Below are 6,781 nucleotides of genomic sequence, written 5' to 3' on the forward strand. Positions count from 1 at the left end.
TATAAAACTTTATATTCAAAATTAAGAACAAATCAATTTATTTAATATTTATTTAAAAAGATAAACGTCTGATAATTTTATTTTTAAATGTCACGATAATCGCTTTGTTTTGACTTTAAAGATACATTCGACATTAAATTTACGTTAATAATAGCGTATCTTTGCCATAAAAGCATTATTTTAGTTCATAGATTTCTAAATTGTTCTGAATAAATACGAAGAAAATAAAATATTATTGTGTATTTTATCTAAATTTCTGCATTTATGTAATTGTCTGCTCTATAAAGTTTTTATCATTTGGATATGAAAGAACTTCCACAAAGTTTAATCTAATAAGCTTTTTAAGTACGAAACCATCTGTTTTGTTTAAATTAGTTATTTTGCATTAGTTCCACACTATGAATAATTTGACAGAAACTCATTCATTGAATTTATGAGATGGTGCAACGTAAATCATGCAAACTTTTCGTGACAAACCTCCATTTAGGGCAAAATTGTTTAACCCTCGGCCCATTGTATCTTAAATTTTTTAAATATATTTTCATTTATTTTGTAAAGTATGTATGTCGTGAAACGTATTCTCGTTTCACTGGATACTCTTTGACCTGGCACACCAGTAGTCGAGCGGTTCCGTTCCCTAAACACTGGGAGTTTGGTCGTGGTTTCGCGCTTCGCTCGGAGGGGCTGGCCACGTGGAGTTTTCTGAGTTTTCTCCCCGTCAGTAACGCCCGAATGGAGACCCGTTACCCTTAAAAGGCATCCAGAAAGTCAATATTTCCGCGCGTTACGTCCACCGTGATAAACGTATCCAACTACTAATACTAGCCAATGAACGTACCTATTCCACAGGCTAAAATAGCCAAAGAAGCTTATGCCCAACTCGCAACTAGACAAAAACTTTGATGTCACAGTGACGTAATTGATGTTAGAAAATTGTCTTATTTAGAGAACTGTTATAGTAGAGACTGTTGTGAACAATTCTTTCAGTGCACGAAAAACATCAAAAGTGCTGAATGAAATAGGTTGAATGATTACAATTTAACTAACATTTATGGAATTGGTGGACCTATTCAAAGAAGATTTATTTACATTCATTTTATTTCATACAGGAGCTCTTTCAGTTAATGATTTTCCATTATATTGAAGATTATTAGTTAGGGATTGTGCAGCACTTTACTTCTCTTTTAGGCGGCTTTAGACAATCGCATATAACTAATCGATCTACAAACAGCATTTCAATTTTACATTCGTTATATAACTTACTTCTTTAGAATTATTCGTTGCAACATTTAAGTGTTACTTTTTGGCTGTTATGTATAACATTTACATTTACATTTACATTCATTAAAGGATAAGAAGGCCTTCATTTAAAAGTATAGCTTTGGAAAAGGAAAGATCAAGAGTTATAGTAGAAGTGAGAAGAGGAAAGAAAATAGAAAGAAAAGTGTGAAATATGACATCTGAGAGCGCCTGCCGAGTGCCATTTATTTAATACACAAAAGTACGAATAGCCAAAATACACGTGTATACAGAATAACTGCCTTCGTTTTGAGGCAGAAAGAGCTCCATTACGGCTGACTTGCCTTGGAGCTTTATGAACGTACAACCCGAATGTACAACCCGATTGAGGAAAAGACAGACAAATCCTCTATGCCTTGGGAGGAAACAAAAGAGAACGACCGTATGTACAAAAAACAGCCCGAAACCGGGCAAACTGGCTTTTAACGGCTACTATGCCAAAGGATCTGCACATAAACAAGTTATATATAACATATAGAGAATATGGCGATATGTCAAAAAATGCTCCACCAAAGATTTTTACATCTTACAACTCAGGAGATCTTCAAACACGGAGAAATGCAAAATAAAACGTCGAGAATTCGTATATTGTTGTTAATGTGTGCGGAAGACACGATAATGTTTACCCATTTTGAAACTTAAATAATTTTTGTGTCTTTACATTAAAATTTCTCAAATATTGCTGGATAGTTCAGGTATTCGGGGATCGATGCTATTAAATTTTGGTGGTCAAAAGTCGAGGAGTGGAGAATTTGGTGTTAAGGGGCAAATCTACATATAGACTAATAAACCTTAAGCCGTGGTACCTCAAGTGTCAATGACCCACAAAAATTTAATCATTATTATAAACTCTTAATACGTTTTCATTAATAACGAAAACTTATCGTATAGCAAAAAATAGTTAATATTAATAATATAATAATATTAAAAAATATAGTGTATTATTTGTGTGAAAAGCCGGAGTAGAGAGCCAATTTTTATTCATTTTTAACGGAAACAAACTCGTAAGAATTGTCCACGTTGTCAATAAATGGCTGTAGTAATAAATTTTATTTGTTTTTCTTGATACGAGGTAAGAAAGAAATTTCCCCTCTTATCTCGCGATTTAAAGCTTATAATAAATTAGTTCCGAGTCGGGGGGACTTAATTCTATAAGTGAAAGATTCCTTCGATAGATTGATCGTTATTTTCAGAAATACAAATAGGCAGATTAAACAATAACAACTAAAACTTTAATGAGATAATAAAAATACATATTATCAAAACAATACATCATTATATCTACAATAATTACTATATCACAAAAATGAGAAAGAGAGTTTACAACAAAGATTATAATATGTCTATGATAATTGAATCTTCAACTTGTATATCGATACGTTGAGTAATACGTTAGGCGGAAGTAAAGGAGTAAGAGGAGAGCAGGCACAGAATTATAGTTTTTAATAAACTAAGGAATCCGCGCAGAGTTTGGCACGTAAAACCTCTTCGCGCTTCAAATTATCTCCAATGAGAAGTTAAATCTATTGTCTTCTGACAATGAGTTGGCTTAGTTTGGAGTTTAATCATAGGATATGATATAAATTTTAAAAGCAATGGATGTTGAAAAAGAAAACTATTTCCTTATCCTCTTAAAGAAAAAAAAATTAGAAAAGTATATAATTTTTGTAATATAATATTACACTAAAATTTATAATTTTATAAAATAAATTAAGCTTATATGTAGATTTTCATATTTGTATTGACATAAAATGGGGCCTCATTAGACTTCAATAAACCCTAGATCCGCTCCTGGACGTGTGTCGTAACTTCAGTAGACTTAGATTTAATGATAATTTTAGTCGTTTTCAGCATTTACAATATTTTAAAAATCTTAACCCTACTTTTAAATTAAGCTTTTTGCCATTTTATAATAGTTAATAATTCTTATTTTTAAATAAAATACTATAACATATGTCGCTACATAAAGTTTTAAATGTTTTTGCTGGAAAAGTTACACAACTCGTTACTGGATTACTTAAAGTGCTCGAACTTCTCACCAACGTCATCCTTAAAGACAAACGCATGAATATATTGTATATATTATGAGTATAAACTGCACAGTACATTCCGATGTGTCTAACGACTCTTCTGTGGACAGCAGAGAGAAAAACACAAAAAGAACCTCCTTAATGTCTAATAAATAATTCGTGATTCTAAAAGCTGCGGCTGTACATATTTTGTGATAAAAGATAATCTTTATACCATTTTGATAGACAAATGGCTGATGCGGTTAAGACGTTAGCCTATTGTTCTGGGAACTGAAATCGATTCAGGATGAGCAACTCCGAATATTTTGTAGCCTGTCTGGCCCCATTGACCCGAGAATTCTATCATCATCGGACTGCCCGAGCTAACATGGAAATAGAAAAAGCCCCACAGACAGAGTTGAAAATGAAAACAAAAACACGGTTTAACCTGGTTTGACAGTAATTTGGAGCATTATTTCCTGATAATTTAAACTGGTTTAAGTTAGTAATAAAAATAATTTCAAAACTTTAAATAACTTTTATCTGCTTTATTCTAATAAGATTTTTATTTTTTATTTATTTATTTGCTGTCTTCATTCAAAAAATCAAATGAAAACAAAGAAAAATTATAGATATCAAACAGGGCTTGTGATATCTTCAGGAAAATGGACGCCGTCTATGTCTTTGAATTACACAAATAACGAACGTATGAAGTTGTTACCCTATGCAAGGAAAAACGAGTCTTTAATCTGTAATAAGTTAAGGTAAACTTCAAAGTTTTTTAAAAAGTATAGGCCTTATTACGAAAACTTCAATTTTTCTGTTCTTATAAAATAACATTACTGTTAAGTTATTTACAATCAAACTTTCTCACCCTTTCTGTTTCACGTTTCTTCTCAAATGAAAGCTAAATAATTACTTTCCAGTATTGCAGTTCTGGAAATTAAAACTGCAATCACTGGTTGGGTAAAATGAAAACACGTGGCTCTAATCCTAACACGTGAGTCTTTCGTAAGTATGAGTCATTAACAAGGTAGCTGTATGAATACTACAAATATAAATATCGGATTTGTCCTGTGAGGAATCATTCTCATTCAGTTACAACCTGATTCAAATCATCTCTGACAATGAAGACCTTTATTCTTGCTCTATGCTTGGTGTTGATAGGTAAGTTTGAATTAATATTTTACATTGCACTTGTGAATTTCTGTGGTAAACTATGTGTGCATTATTGAATAAAAATTTATTTTTATTTAAAATTTTTACATTAATTAATGTTTTATTTAGTTATTAATTCAAAATTTTCAACTAATTGTTTAAAATTCATTTCACCTATTGAGTCTGGACATATAAAAACACGAGATTTAATATCTATGTCAGTTATTTCTTAATATCAAATATTATATGCCGTAATGTCTCGACAAGGAAGATAAATGTGTTTTGAAAGTGCCCCTAGTTTATATACGTAGATATTTTTAAAAATTTATTTTCAAAATTTTACTAAGTAGAGAAACTTCAGATTGAATGACATTGTGCGAGTTATAGTTGAAATATGATTATTACATATTATCATTTTTTTATTAATATATCTTATTATTGTATAAATACAGTCTTTAATAAGAACGACCGGATTAATAACTAGACCAATAGTTTTCTATTGTTTTACTTAATCGGTTTCCCACCACATACTTTTTACACACTTCTATCAAAATAGGTTTGTCTTGTTCTCGACATTATGGTTGAGGACTGTACAATTGTTACTTGCGCGTGTTATCTTGCATATATTTGGATTAGGCACTGACTGCAATAACACAGTAATCTTATATAATCCCCGACAGATCAAAAACGTCTGTGATGAACTTCGTGCTTCCCACAATTTGTAGGTTGGTCCTGTTTGTAACTCTTAGAGCTCATAGAGCATAAGAGAGTTACAAACAATGTTCAGGACGGTGTTTACTTGCTCCATACCAGAGAGGTGAGGAGAGGAAGAAGAGAAACTCAACCACACCGTGCAAATAAACACCTATTACATACATATATTCTTTAAAAAAAGATCATGTAATGTTCTTGTAGGATAATCATCCATTCTACAGAAGCTAAGAGGGACGTTTTTGAAATCCATCATGAGTTTAAGCCCAAAATTTCTATCGAAACCGTGATATAATTTAATTTTTAACCGTATTGATTTTTATTCCGTGTAAACTAATGAATACAGAATCCGATTGTTCGCTATATTTAATGCAAATTACTTTATTCGTAGGTATGGTGTATGCCAAAGAGGGTTATCTGGTTACCAGGGCGACTGGATGTAAAGTGAGTTGCATGCTGGGGATTGGAGACAGATATTGCGGCATCGAATGCAAATCTGCAAACCACAGAGGTGATGAAGGCTACTGTTACGCGTTCGGATGTTATTGCAAAGGAATGCCAGAAGATGCAGAAGTTTATCCTCTTCCCAATAAATCATGTGGAAAATAAAATCACTGTCTATTCGTTCCTTGCAATTATAACGATTGTAACTTTTTTTAACTTTGAGACCTCAAAATAAACTTTCGAAGCAATAACTTGACAATTTGTGTTTTGTTATGTTTTATGTTTTCATGTAAATCCTCAATAGTTGTATGAACAATGGAGCACATATAACATAATTTACTACGTTTTCTGAAATGTTGTAAACAACATCACGCTATATTGCACTTATTATGCATTCGCGTAACGAAATTTAGTGGACAGTCAATGGAAACGTGGAAATTGAATTATATTTAAAGCAGACCAAAATTCAGTTGTTTATGATTTATACTGTTTAAACTAATAGAAAAATGTGTTCGTACTTTAATGTACAGTACATTACTGTTCGAAACGATGATTTCGTTAACCTTTAAACAACGGTGTTAGGGATCTCCATCGAAAGGTTCGTTTATACACATAACAGGTAGCAATGTAATTTGCACAAGAAGGATTCGATGAATATGAACATAATGAAAAGCGTGCTGTAGCTCGACGATTGTTAAGAAAATAGCATAATTTATTTATTTCTTTTAAATAGCTATGTGCCTCACAAAGATTTAAAAACTTCGTATCTATAATCTAAAGTAGATTTATTTCCCACAAGTGTAGAGCCGCAGGAGTTATGTTGATCTTTTTTTATATTATACAATGCATTGCACTGTCAAAGTGGGAGCAAATTCCAATGATTTTGATGTAGGAACCAGCAGTCAGCACGAAATTGCTGATGAGTTTATCAGGTTGCATCCAGACAGCCGAGTGTAATTGTTATAAAGTCTAGATGACAGTAATAAGATGACGAGGCTAAATTGCAGACATGAACAATTTATTTCAATTCATAAATATTTAATTTTCCAAATGATAAAACATATAATTCTCTAGTTTACGTAGATTTTCGGAATTAATATAATTGTCTGGTCTATAAAGATTCTATTTTATGAACAGATATGGGCTAACCTCTACAAAAT

General features: G+C 31.8%; 1 long non-coding RNA gene across 1 annotated transcript; it reads left to right on the forward strand.

The window, feature by feature from the left end:
- The first annotated feature begins 4,749 nt into the window (after positions 1 to 4,749).
- Positions 4,750 to 5,621, forward strand: LOC136973619 (uncharacterized). Its single transcript, XR_010880520.1, has 2 exons — positions 4,750 to 5,283; positions 5,382 to 5,621. It is a non-coding gene; the product is annotated as an uncharacterized lncRNA (long non-coding RNA).
- The last annotated feature ends 1,160 nt before the right edge of the window (positions 5,622 to 6,781 follow it).

Source organism: Centruroides vittatus, unplaced genomic scaffold (genome assembly GCF_030686945.1).
Source record: "Centruroides vittatus isolate TY-2023 unplaced genomic scaffold, ASM3068694v2 contig_3253, whole genome shotgun sequence".
Classification (NCBI taxonomy): Eukaryota; Metazoa; Arthropoda; class Arachnida; order Scorpiones; family Buthidae; genus Centruroides; species Centruroides vittatus.